This window comes from Rana temporaria, chromosome 4 (genome assembly GCF_905171775.1).
Source record: "Rana temporaria chromosome 4, aRanTem1.1, whole genome shotgun sequence".
In the NCBI taxonomy this organism is placed as follows: domain Eukaryota; kingdom Metazoa; phylum Chordata; class Amphibia; order Anura; family Ranidae; genus Rana; species Rana temporaria.
In genome coordinates, this window is record NC_053492.1 from 94,121,797 (window position 1) to 94,136,006 (window position 14,210).

Genomic DNA, 14,210 nt, shown 5'->3' on the forward strand with positions numbered 1-14,210 from the left:
CTGTTTTGTGGCGTATAGATAGACTTGCCATGTTAAAGTATGGCAGTCGTTCCCGCGTCGAATTTTGAATTTTTTTTTTGCGTAAGTCGTCCGTGAATAGGAAAGGACGTAACTCACGTCTATGTTCAAAAAATTACATCGGTGCGATGTCATTTCGCGCAAAGCACGGTGGGAAATTTCGAATCGGAGCAGGCGCATTTCAATCGGCGTGGGGACGCGCTTCATTTAAATGAATCACGCCCCCTACCCACCCAATTTGAAATACGCGCCGAGAAATACACTACGCCGCCGTAACTTACGACGCAAAATCTTCCTGGATTAGAAATCCTACTAGGTAAGATACGGCGGCGTAGCGTATCTCTGATACGCTACGCCAGGGCAATTCTTTATGAATCTTGCCCTTTGTTTTTAGAGATTTTCCCCAAAGTTATACACTGTGCACTAGTAGACATTGCACCACCATTAACCATGGAAAGGGCTAGATTTTTAAACAGTGCTTTTTTTCTACAGTTTTGAGCCTAGTAAACCTAACTTAGTATAATAATTTGAACTGTTGCATATTTCCTTTTATTGGCCTCTAAAAGAATACATCAATCAGCCTATATTTAATCTTAACATTTGTTGCTATGGAATTTATAATTTCATTGAGGTCAACCATCACAACTTTCACATTTAAAACATATAATACAATTATTTTTTGTCAGTCATTTTATCAAGTTTATTCAAGAGAAAATTACATTTGAATAATCACAAACCAAGGTTGTGAGGAAACAGGGACATGTTCTTTGTTTGAGATTATTTACGTTTGTCAAGGAGCATCACAGCCATTGTCTGGACATTTTAAAAGGAACTTCAATGGGGTTTTAAAACATTAAAATTAAAAGCATTTTAGCTGTCGACTTCTAAGGCCCCGTACACACGACCGAACATGTTTGCTGAAACTGGTCCGCGGACCAGTTTCAGAAGACATTTTCGGTCGTCTGTACAGCCGAGCGGACAGGATTCCAGCGTACATTTGCCCGCCGGGCATTTTTCGAGCGGGCAAATGTTTCTAAACTTGTTTAGAAACATGCCCGCTGGAATCCTGTCCGTCGGACATGTTCGGTCGTCTGTACAGACTTACTGTACATGTCTGATTGGCTGCCATCCCTCGCATGCGTCGAATGACTTTGACGCATGCGTGGAAGCGTTAAACTGCCAGGGCCGCGCACGTCGCCGCGTCATCTTCGCGGAGACGGCGCGGCCTCGTCGCCGCGTATCGTGTACGCGCGGATTTCTGTATGATGGTGTGTACAGCCATCATACAGAAATCTCCGGGCGGGCATGTACTCTGAAAACGGTCCGGCGGACTGTTTTCATCGTACATGTTTGCCCGTGTGTACGAGGCATTAGAATCACATACTTATTAGTCCATGCAGTCCAGCACTGACCGCCATGCAGCCGAGATTTCTCAAGTTTGTCGTTCCCCTGTGCTGGCACCTTGGTTTTGGGAGCTAGCTGTAATTTTCTGATGGCTAATAGTAGGCTGTACATGCATGAGACATGGCCAGCAGTGAGACTAGTCCTGAAGCCTACTGGGATGTGTGACCCCAGAAGGCTGTTTAAAAGTACATTTGAGGTCAACCTATGCTCGCCTAGGTGAAGAATAAGGAAGTGGGACTCGGTACCATGAGTTTCCATTTCATAACAGGCTGGAGAAGAGGGAGAGGAGGACAGCATATTTAAAATTAAGATGATGGGCCACTTTAGTTCTTTAGATTCTAACACAACATTTATAATGAATGTGACATCCACCAAATATTCACTGCTGCTGAATCAATCACTATAATTTAAAACATGCATCTGAAAGAAATATATAATGATATAAGATTAATGTTTTCAATGTTTCAAACTGGAATTAAACTTAACAACTGAAAAACGCTAGGATTTTTATGACACAATAAATTATTTGGTCTCTTCTTTTATAAATGTTTCTCCTTGCCTGTCAGTGTTTGTGTACACTGAGCCATGCAATTTCGACACAGCATACAATTACGTGTGACTTCCCTGGTTATGTGTGGAAGTGACGCCATCTCAGCCTAGCCAATCAAGCAGTCGTATAGTCTGAAACCGGAAGGAAGACCAGGGGAAGATGAACGTGCCTATGACCAATGGAAGTGATGACATCACAGCGCCATAGGGAATTGCGTGCAAGGTAAGTCTACCACAATGTGCTAATATGCAGGTAATATCCACTTTAAAGCGGTGGTTCGCCCTGCAGAACAACATTTCAGCATAAAATTCGGCATAGTAGCGCGAGCTACAGTATGCCTGTCCTAATTTTTTTATCCCCGTACTCACAGTGTAATCGTACATAGACGATTCCGTCTGCCGTGGGGAATGGGCGTTCCTAGCAAGAGGGAGGGTGATTGACGGCCGGCTCTGGCACGTCACGCTCCCCGAAGACAGCCGGAGTAGGTCTCGGCTCTTCACGGCGCCTGCGCACAGGCTATGCGCAGGCGCCGTGAAGAGCCAAGCCTATTTTGGCTATTTCCGGAGAAGCGTGACGTGCCAGGGCCGGCCATCAATCACCTTCCCTCTCCATAGGAACGCCCATTCCCCGGAATCTTCAATATCCAATTGCACAGTGAGTACGGGGATAAAAAAATACAGACAGGCATACTGTAGCTCGCGCTACTATGCCGAATTTAATGCTAGAGGGAATTTTTTTTTTTTTTTTTTTTTATATAGGGTGAACCCCCGCTTTAAGCTGAAATCCAAAATTTGGATCACTGGATTACTGCACAGATCTGAAAAAAAGCACACAGTTCAGATACAAATACACGTGGCTCTTGAATTTAGACAACCTTTTCTTATCCCCAAGTTCATCTTTTATATTGATTGCACTAATCCTTGGAGTGTATTCTATGACTGCATGTTAAAGTAAAAAAAAAAAAAAACAAGCATGTTATACTTACCTGCTCTAAGCAGCAGTTTTGCACAGAGCATCCTGATCCTCCTCTTCTCAGGTCCCCCGCTGTCACTCCTGGCCCCTCTCCAGCTTGCTATGGGGGCACCAAAGCAGGTTCACTCCTGAGCCACAGCTCTGAGTGTCCATTCAGACACAGAGCCATAGCTCGGCCCCACCCCTCTCTCTCCTCATAAGCTGTCTGTCTGTGATTAACAGCAGCAGTGGCTCCCTCTGCTGTCTTAGCCAATGAAGAGGGAGAGTCCCCTGGGAGCCGAATGCTCTTGTGCACATCACTGGATCGAGAGGGAGCTCAGGTAAGTATTTGGAGGGGCTGGGGTGAGCTGCACACAGAAGGTTTTTCACCTTTATGCATAGAATGCATGAAGGTAAAAAACCTTAAGCCTTTAAGCTTCGTACACACGATCAGTCCATCCGATGAGAACGGTCTGAAGGACCGTTGTCATCGGTTAACCGATGAAGCTGACTGATGGTCCGTCGCGCCTACACACCATCGGTTAAATAACCGATCGTGTCAGAACACGGTGACGTAAAACACAACAAAGTGCTGAAAAAACGAAGTTCAATGCTTCCAAGCATGCATCGACTTGATTCTGAGCATGCGTGGATTTTTAACCGATGGTCGTGCCTACTAACGATTGGTTTTGACCTATCGGTTAGGAATCCATCGGTTAAATTTAAAGCAAGTTGGCTTTTTTTTAACCGATGGTTAAATAACCTATGGGGCCCACACACGATCGGTTTTGACTGATGAAAACAGTCCATCAGACCGTTGTCCTCTGTTTAAACTATCGTGTGTACGAGGCCTTAGAGCCACTTCATGACCAGGCCATTTTTCTCTATACGGCACTGCATTACTTTAACTGACAATTGCATGGTCATGCAACGCTGTACATAAATTACATTTATGTCCTTTTTTCACACAAATATAGTTTTCTTTTGGTGGTAGTTGAGCACAACTGGGTTTTTTTTTTGTGCCATTAAAAAAAAAAAAAAAAAAAATATATATAAAAACAATATTTTTTTATTTTTTGCTATAAAGCTTATCCACAAAAAATATTCATACATTTTGGCCAATATGTATTCTGCTACATATTTCTGGTGAAACAAAATCCCAATAAGTGTATATTGATTGGTTTGTGTAAAAGTTATATAGCTAGATTCATAAAGACTTACAACGGCGTATCAGTAGATACGAGGTCGTAAGTCCGAATCCGCGCCGTCGTATCTTTAAGCGGTATACTCAAATTGAGATACGCTTCTCTGTTGCTAAGATACGACCGGTGTAAGTCTCCTACGCTGACGTATCTTAGCTGCATATTTACGCTGGCTGATAGGGGCGTGTACATCAATTTACGCCGATAATATGCAAATGATCAAGATACGCCTATTCACAAATGTACGCACGGCCGTCGCATGTAAGATACGCCGTTTATGTAAGGCGTTTTCAGGCGTAAAGATAAACCACCAAAAACATGGCGCAGCCAATGTTAAGTATGGACGTCGGACAGCCGTCAAATTTCACGTTGTTTACATCGTTTGTGTAAGCCGATTCAGAATGGGGCTGGGCGTAGGTTACGTTCACGTCGAAAGCAAGGAGTATTTGCGACATGATACTGAGCATGCGCGCGCATGCGCTGTACGATCGGCGCTTCATTTACATGTATGGTAATGAATTGTGAATTCATTACCATACAACACGCCCCCTACCTGCCTATTTTAAATTAGGCGGGGTTACGACGGGCCATTTGCGATACGCCAACGTAACTTAGGAGGCAAGTGCTTTGTGAATACAGGGGGTTATCCTCAAAAGAGATACTCCGACTTAACTGCTGTTCAGTCTGTGTGTAACTTTGGAAACGATCCTCAAAAGGCTTTTTCCAAAGTTACACAGAAGATCCGGCATGTGTAATTGAATTACACTGCCTAATTTTAGGATGCAGTACCGCATCCGCCGCTGGGGGCATTTCGAGTCGAAATGCCGTTGCTAGTATGCAAATTAGCACTTAAGGCGATCCACAAAGCTTTCTAGCTTCCTTTTTGCGCCGTAAGTGTTATTTTGCAAGTGTAAAATTAGGGCTCGTTCTACAAAGTGTAAAGTTAGTCACACCTTGTAAAGGCCCATTCCAGCGACGGCATTTGGTATGCTTTCCCGAGGGAGAACTCCACGGCAATTTGTAAAAAACAAAACCGGCATGGGTTCCCCCCCAGGAGCATACCAGGCCCTTAGGTCTGGCATGGGTTGTAAGGAGACCCCCCCACGCCGAAAAATTGACGTAGGGGGTCCCCCTACAATCCATACCAGACCCGTATCCAAAGCATGCTACCCGGCCGGCCAGGAAGGGAGTGGGGACGAGCGAGCGCCCCCCCCCCCCTCCTGAGCCGTGCCAGGCCGCGTGCCCTCAACATGGGGGGGTTGGGTGCTCTGGGGCAGGGGGGCGCACTGCGGGCCCCCCCACCCCAGAGCACCCTGTCCCCATGTTGATGAGGACAGGACCTCTTCCCGACAACCCTTGCCATTGGTTGTCGGGGTCTGCGGGCGGAGGCTTATCGGAATCTGGGAGTCCCCTTTAATAAGGGGGCCCCCAGATACCGGCCCCCCACCCTAAGTGAATGGATATGGGGTACATCGTACCCCTATCCATTCACCTGTAGGCAAAAAGTAAAATGTAGTAAACACACAACACAAGGCTTTTTAAAATAGTTTATTATTCTGCTCCGGAGGCCCCCCTGTCTTCGTTATTAGCTCAATTACCAGGGGGGGCTTCTTCTTCCGCTCTCCGGGGGTCTTCTCCGCTCTCCGGGGGTCTTCTCCGCTCTCCGGGGGTCTTCTCCGGACTCCGGGGGGCTTCTTCCATCTTCTCCCCTCTTCCGCTCTTGACTCGGCGAACCCCGGTTCTTCTTCAGCTCTCCGGTGCCTTCTTCTTCAGCGCTGGCTGCCTGCTATGTTTGTGTGTTAGCTCGATTTCAAACAGGCAGCCGGCGCGGTCTTCTGTGGCGTCATCTTCTCTTCTGGTCTTCTGTTCTTCCGATGTTGCCTCGTCGCCTGTTGTCGCTGTAATGATGGAAGCGCGCCTTGCATCCCATTTATATAGGCATCACCGTCCCATCATGCTCCGGTAGGTACCCACGTGGTGGGTGCCTACCCACGTGCACCCACCACGTGGGTACCTACCGGAGCATGATGGGACGGTGATGCCTATATAAATGTGATGCAAGGCGCGCTTCCATCATTACAGCGACAACAGGCGACGAGGCAACATCGGAAGAACAGAAGACCAGAAGAGAAGATGACGCCACAGAAGACCGCGCCGGCTGCCTGTTTGAAATCGAGCTAACACACAAACATAGCAGGCAGCCAGCGCTGAAGAAGAAGGCACCGGAGAGCTGAAGAAGAACCGGGGTTCGCAGAGTCAAGAGCGGAAGAGGGGAGAAGATGGAAGAAGCCCCCCGGAGTCCGGAGAAGACCCCCGGAGAGCGGAGAAGACCCCCGGAGAGCGGAAGAAGAAGCCCCCCTGGTAATTGAGCTAATAACGAAGACAGGGGGGGCCTCCGGAGCAGAATAATAAACTATTTTAAAAAGCCTTGTGTTGTGTGTTTACTACATTTTACTTTTTGCCTACAGGTGAATGGATAGGGGTACGATGTACCCCATATCCATTCACTTAGGGTGGGGGGCCGGTATCTGGGGGCCCCCTTATTAAAGGGGACTCCCAGATTCCGATAAGCCTCCGCCCGCAGACCCCGACAACCAATGGCAAGGGTTGTCGGGAAGAGGTCCTGTCCTCATCAACATGGGGACAGGGTGCTCTGGGGTGGGGGGTCCGCAGTGCGCTCCCCTGCCCCAGAGCACCCAACCCCCCCATGTTGAGGGCACGCGGCCTGGCACGGCTCAGGAGGGGGGGGGCGCTCGCTCGTCCCCACTCCCTTCCTGGCCGGCCGGGTAGCGTGCTTTGGATACGGGTCTGGTATGGATTGTAGGGGGACCCCCTACGTCAATTTTTCGGCGTGGGGGGGTCTCCTTACAACCCATGCCAGACCTAAGGGCCTGGTATGCTCCTGGGGGGGGAACCCATGCCGTTTTTTTCTTTGAAAATGGGCATGGAGTTCTCCCTCAGGAATGCATGCCGCTGTCATTTTTTTTATCCCCGACGCAACTTTAAGCCATCGCGATCCTCAAAACTCGGCGTAACGTAACTTCGCGCATGCGCAGTACGGCCGGCGCGGGAGCGCGCCTCATTTAAATGGGACTCGCCCCATTTGAATAGGAACGCCTTGCGCCGGCGGAATTTTAGTTACACAGCCTGAAATTTCTAGATAAGTGCTTTGTGGATCAGGCACTTAGGTAGAAACTTTAAGGCAGTGTAACTTAAATTGGATTTTTTAAGTTACGTCAGGTTTTTGTGGATCTGGCCCACAGTACTTACTATGTTACGTCGGCGTAGTGCAAATGGGATGCGCTACGCCGACCTAAAGATAGGCGGCTGTACCAGAATCTAGCTAATAGTGTCTAAAAACTATGGTATATATACTGGAATTTTTATGCATTTATTTTTATACTAGTAATGGCAGCAATCAACGACTTATAGCGGGACTGCGATATTAGAAATGTTCAATAAATCTTTGCTTTTACAAATTACTACACTATGATTTCCTTTATCTTATATGACCCTTATTGAATGGAGGAATCTCCCATAGCACAGTGAGAGAGATAGTAATATTAACCATCTTAACACCGCCCTACTCATCTTGTCAATAGTCTGTGATCTGAGGAGAGGAGAGTGGATCTGCCATTCACACTGGGGCCTTTTGCAGGCACTATTGTGCTAAAAATAGCGCCTGCAAACCGACCTGAAACAGTGGCTGCTCTATCTCCAGTGTGAAAGCCCCCTAGTTATTATAGGCGGCGGGAGGGGGCCCACTCCTGCCACCATTCGGTGCTTCTCCAGGCTCTCCCGTGCCATCGGGTGCCCAGAGAACGAATTGGTCGGTGCCAGCTCACGACAATAGAGATTTACGGTCAAAGCCGTAAGTAAACAAAGCCGAAATCCTGGCTGAAAGCATGAGATCAGTGAATTTTTTTTCCCGATCTCATGCTTTGCAGCCTGGAAGAGAGATGTGGGGTCTTATTGACCCCGCATCTCTTCATAAAGAGGACCTGCTGTCACAATATATTCCTATTACAAGGGATGTTTACATTCCTTGTAATAGGAATAAAAGTGATCAAAAAAATTAAAAAAAAAGTGTAAAATAAAAAAAATTAAGTAAAAAAAAAAATTAAAACGCCCCTGTCCCCGGTAGCTCGTGCTCAGAAGCGAACACGCATGTAAGTCCCGCCCACATATGTAAACGCCTTCAAACCCCACATGTGAGGTATCGCCATGTGCGTTAGAGCGTGTGCAACAATTGTAGCACTAGACCTCCTCTGTAACTCGAAAATAGTAACCTGTAAAAAAAATGTAAGTGTCGCCTATGGAGATTTTTAAGTATCGAAGTTTGGCGCCATTCCATGAGTGTGCGCAATTTTAAAGCGTGACATGTTAGGTATCTCTTTACTTGGCATAACATCATCTTTCACATTATACAAAAAAGTTGGGCTAACTTTACTGTTTTGTTATTTTTTAATTCATGAAACCTTTTTTCTTTTTTCCCCAAAAAAGTGTTTGATAAATTATTGTGCAAATACTGTGCGAGATAAAAAGTTGCAATGACCACCATTTTATTCCCTAGGGTGTCTGCTAAATATATATACATGAAGGAGAGAAGTGCCAGAATAGGCCCGGTGCTGAAGTAGATAAAGGTGGACATACACTATGCAATCTGATTGTATATTGTGTATTTAGTGAGAAGGGTGATCACTGATTGATTGCATTTCATTTAAAAAAACATGCAGCTGGGAGTGGGAAGGTGGATGATGCAGGGTGTGTGCTAATGAGGTCAGCTGGTGAACTCCTTCTGTGTCATGACCTACAGTCTGTAAGGACGTAAGACAGAAGCAATAGATATGTTTGAAAACATGGATGGAGGATAGTAAGGTACGTGTCTGTAGATTTTTATGGAAAGCTTTGATATTTTTGCACAAAAAGTACATGAATGCTATATTGGTACATAGGAGAGCTGGAATGAAAAAATAAAATTAAAAAAAGGTGAACAAAGGTGAACTTATTCTTTAAGGAAAGCACTAGGGTAATTACATTATAAGTTTCATAGTTATGCACAGTGTATAACTTGGCTAAGGTACTAGTTACATCAATAAAAGAACACTTTTATTTCAGAAATTTTACAACTTGAAAACATCCTGTTTTACATCTGTAATCTCTAACTAAAAATGTTATTAAACTGGAAGAAAACACCCTTTATAGCCATACAGACTGACGTTGTGTGTTTGCTTGATATTACCCTCAAGTATAATCAGACTTCTATAATTATTTAACCAGATGGCTTAAAGTCATTTATAAAGTCATTTATACCGCCAGGCAGTATTTTCAGAATATTTTAATATGAATTGAAATTAGGCATGTGCTTCATACTTAAATTGAACTGATAAATGAACTGTATTGAAATGCGATTTCTGATTAAATAAACATTTATTAGTTTTTAAACCCTAAGCCAAGAAGTGTAAACCATAGATTGTTCAGGAAACAATTATTTATTTTCTAAACAATTTATCATCTGTCAAACTTTAAAAAAAATTTGGTCACACAGCAGTAGCTGGAGTTCCACCCTATCAATCCTTATATTGTCAATGATTACTTCCACACTGCAAAACCCTGACATTTACTTGTTCTTTCTGTCAGCTGCAGCCCTTACTACCATAAGCCATGATGAAAGGGGTGCATTTGAACCCTGAAATGTGGTGGTGTATTGTGCAATAATTTATTATATTGCAGCTTACTAGTCCTTAGTTGTGTTGGCTGCATCAGTTTTCTTTTCTTCAAGTTTTTCCTTTCTTTTACCTGGTAACTTGGCATATAACACAATTCCTGTCCCTTTATGTCTACACTCATTTCCCCATTGCATCTGTGGGGGCATCCATTGTTATGACACCAGCTGTACTTCAAACACATCTGTCTTTTGTGCATCTCCATTACATGGTAAGTCGATTGGACTAGAGATATAGGCCCGGATTCAGAAACAATTTACGTTGGCGTATCTGTTGATACGCTGCGTAAATTCTAGCATGCGCCGGCGTATATTCTTTCTGTATGAGGCGTAGGCAATGTTAAGTATGGACGTCGGGCCAGCGTCAAATTTTGCATCGTTTACGTTGTTTGCGTAAGTCGTTCGCGAATAGGGCTTTGTGTAAGTTACGTTCACGTCGAAACCAATGAGGCTTTGCGGAATAATTTGGAGCATGCGCACTGGGATACGTCCACGGACGGCGCATGCGCCGTTCGTTAAAAACGTCGTTTACGTGGGGTCACACTGAATTAACATAAAACACGCCCACATCTTCCTATTCTGAATTAGGCGGGCTTATGCCGACCCTCATATGCTACGCCGCCGTAACTTAGGGCGCAGGTTCTTTCTAAATACAGAACCTGCCTCACTAGGTTACGGCGGTGTAGCGTATCTGAGATACGCTACGCCCGCACAAAGTAACGCCGGGCTTTCTGAATCCGGGCCTTAATCCTTTGTGCTTTCTTTTATATGTACAGGAAGCTGCATTTCTGGCAAGGTGTTTTCTGTACTTGTTAAAAATGTTCTTAGCCTGAAAAGTGAAAACGAACTCTACATCTAAGTAATGGCTTTCTACAATATATTGCATTTTTGTTCTTGGAATTTGGTAATTCTTTAAGTTGCCATCTGCCAGCCTCTTGCCTACTGACTGGATAATGAAGAGGCAGAAGCCAACTGATGAGGTCCCCTCAGTGGCCTTCAGTCCTGTAAGCACCTTTACAGAGTTTGACTTTCAGCACTTTGCAATTACAATATATTTTGGTTGGCTGACACTGTTAGTCCCCCTGTCCTGCCATAAGGAACTAAAGAAAGCTATTATAAAAACATATTTAGGTTACTGTACATTTACTAGCTTTCTTTAAAAATACATTTCATGAGTTTTAGTACGACTGCAATAAAGATTTTTTTTTTCATATTTGTTTGGAATTTGGCTGCAATATAACAAACAGTGCATATCCAATAGTGATGGTAAAAATGCCTTGTACTTCAAGCAGTAAATGGATGAAAGCTGAAGACTCAGGCACTGAGCCACTAAGCAATATAAAACAATTAGAAGGTGATACAGTCTGATGTAATTATTTTAAAAACTGCTATAGCCCTTTTAGTGATATGGCAACCTTTATTATTAAATTGCATCTGAATTAAGTAAGAATTTATTGTTTGCAAAAGGCTATTTTAATTCATTTTTGCACAGAAGTATATGAACTTTTACAATCATAGGCATGCACACGGGGTGTGCGGGATTTCCCACCCCCGCTACTGACTCACATTCCCTAACATTAGAGTTGGACCGACCACCCCCCGGTTCGGTTCCCACCAGAACAGCAGAACATGATAAAAATTTGCACCCAAGCCGTGAACCCTATTAAAGTCTATGGGACCCAAACTTGAAAAATCAAAAGTCACTCTCCCACCTGTACGGAGGGGGGTTTTATGCAGTGCGCAACACTCTCCCATCACAGTTCTGTAGGGTGTGTGGCACTCTTTATACAGTGGATTGAACGTTCCAACACTGGCTCCGCACCCAACTCTGCTGGGTTATTATGTCACCTCCCACTTATGTGTTCTATTGGGGCTACGTGTGGAACTATACAAAGGCGCAGGTGAAGCTTGAGGGGTTGCAAGGGTCACAATGGTGACCCTGCCCATGCTCCAGGAGGCCCATGCAATTTCCCTGTCACATTAGCTTATATATATACTGTACATACACATACACTCATGTGAGTTTGAGCTTTGGGGTGCCCACCCTAATGCAATAGGCTGTGCACACCTATGGCTATAGTAGGTGCTAACGGAAATGCCTAGATTAACTTTTTTAAACACCCCTCTCCCCTTCGTAACACAGAGAGACACTATAGGATTTGTGTACTGTTCTTTAAATTGTCTCGTTACCTGTATTGTGTAAACTTGAATATAAGCTACATTGTGGATTATGTATTTTACCTATGGGCCAGCCTTTTAAATGTTGTAACTTCATTCATTGTGATACCTGTACAATTTCAATAAATGTACCCCTTTTTGCTATCCATTTGCTAATTTTCAACTATATTACACTGCTGTCCAAAGCCCCCACTGGGGAACCTTCCCATTTTTTTCTACCATTTTGGGGTTCGCAGCGCTTATATCTCTCTCTCATGTGTCCTTTCCCATAGCAGATTAACTTTTTTTCCCCCCTTTAGCCCCATCAGCCAACAAATGTATGCTCATATACACTTTCTTTATTCTTACTCTTTTTAGAGTTTTCACAAGACTAAAATAATGAAAGACCTATTTAAAAAAAAAATGTTATTTGCTAAAATAACCTGAATGTTTAAATTCAAAATTAGCATTCATTTAAAGTAGAATTTAAGGACATATTTTCCAACTCAGGAATTACAAAGAAAACACCCTTGTGGTGGGTGCTTCCTGTACTGCAGTGTAGTGCTTTTAACCCCCGCTATCGGTCGAAAAAGTGTTAAAACCGCCCACAAAGCACCGCTGCAGTGGCGCTTTGCCGACGGTTCGGCAACACTGCCCATTGATTTCAGTGGGCATGGGCACTTTAGGAGTAGTGTAAACACCGCTCCTACAGTGCCTCAAAGATGCGGCTAGCAGGACTTTTTTTACCGTCCTGCCCTTGGGCTTTCAAACTGAAGTGAAAGGAAGGGCTCTTTCAGGGTGCTTGGCAGGCACTATTTTTAGCGCTATAGCGCCTGCAAAGTGCATCAGTGTGAAAGTAGCCTAAGGCATAGAAAACCCATTTTTCTCCCATGTCCAGGTGGGACATACAGTCAGACTTTGAAGTGAACATATGTCCTCATGTGAATGCCAATGCTTCTCTGCATTGGAGTTTTACTAGTGCATTTACGTGCAACAAATTTTCCTGAAAAATTTCCCAAAAGCATTTGTGGGTAAACATCAATGCACAGAAGCATTGATGTTACGGGAATACAGGGACTTACAGCCATTCACTTATTTTGCCAGCTTTACTGTAAGTGGCACTGTCACTGCACGGGTATTATTTTTGGAAATCCTGGAGTTAGACTTTAAAGAAAACAACATTTATTCTTTTATTGACTTCTCAAAAACCCTGTTTGCACTTTAATACATCCACTGATTGGCCCACAAATGCTCATTGTAAGATACATTAAAAATAACTTTTCTTCTGCTGATGGTTTCAAATCTTTTTGAATTAGTAGACGTTGAATAAGGGAAGACAATCCATTAAGAAATACCATGCACTACTGATCTCCAAAAGTTGCTGTAAATAGTCATGCACAAAAAATGTATTAGTGGACCTTAAACCTTTAGTAAAAAACTTGGCAATTGTCCAGTATTAGACATACACCAGATAACAGGCAATTACAGAAGCTACAGAATGGTAATAGAAGGAAAGTCAGAAGGTAAAGTTCTTCAAGCAGATGTAACTGGATACCAGCTAAGAGATGGTAACTGGAGGACAAAAAAGAATGTACAAGCAGCCTTTCTGATGAGAAAATGCATCTTGTAGCTCCTGTGTTGTTCAAAAACCCATTGGAGCATGATTCTGTGCTCATGTGCTGTCTCTTTTTGCTTGATCCCTGAGTTCCCAGCCCTGATTCTATTGCTGTAAATGAAGGTTTAAACACCACAGGCTCTCCAGCAAGTGGCACCCATGCTGTTCCATTACCTATTTCATGGCTCCTTTTCCTTCGGCCCCCATGACCCTCTTCATCGTTGTTAGCAATATGCTGGTAAGACTGATGATTCAAGATTGCCAAGCTTGGTGAGAGATGGTAGCATTGACAGTAATTTAGGTTCACATTGATATAATTCAGCAATTTACACAACCAGGCTTAGGCCCAGGAATTATGCTTACACTAGGTAAGTTTATCTTTATGTAGCCCAATATACAAAGCTGTATGTGTCTATAGACATAGGTAGTTATGACTGCTGTGCTGAAACCACATTGAGGTCATTAAAGATGCAGCAGAGTCCTCATGTAAATAACTATGAATAAACAAACAATACAGTCTTTTTCCCCACTAAGGTTATCTGCACCTAGCCGCTGCATCTACTTTTCTCTCCCCAAGAAATTATTATG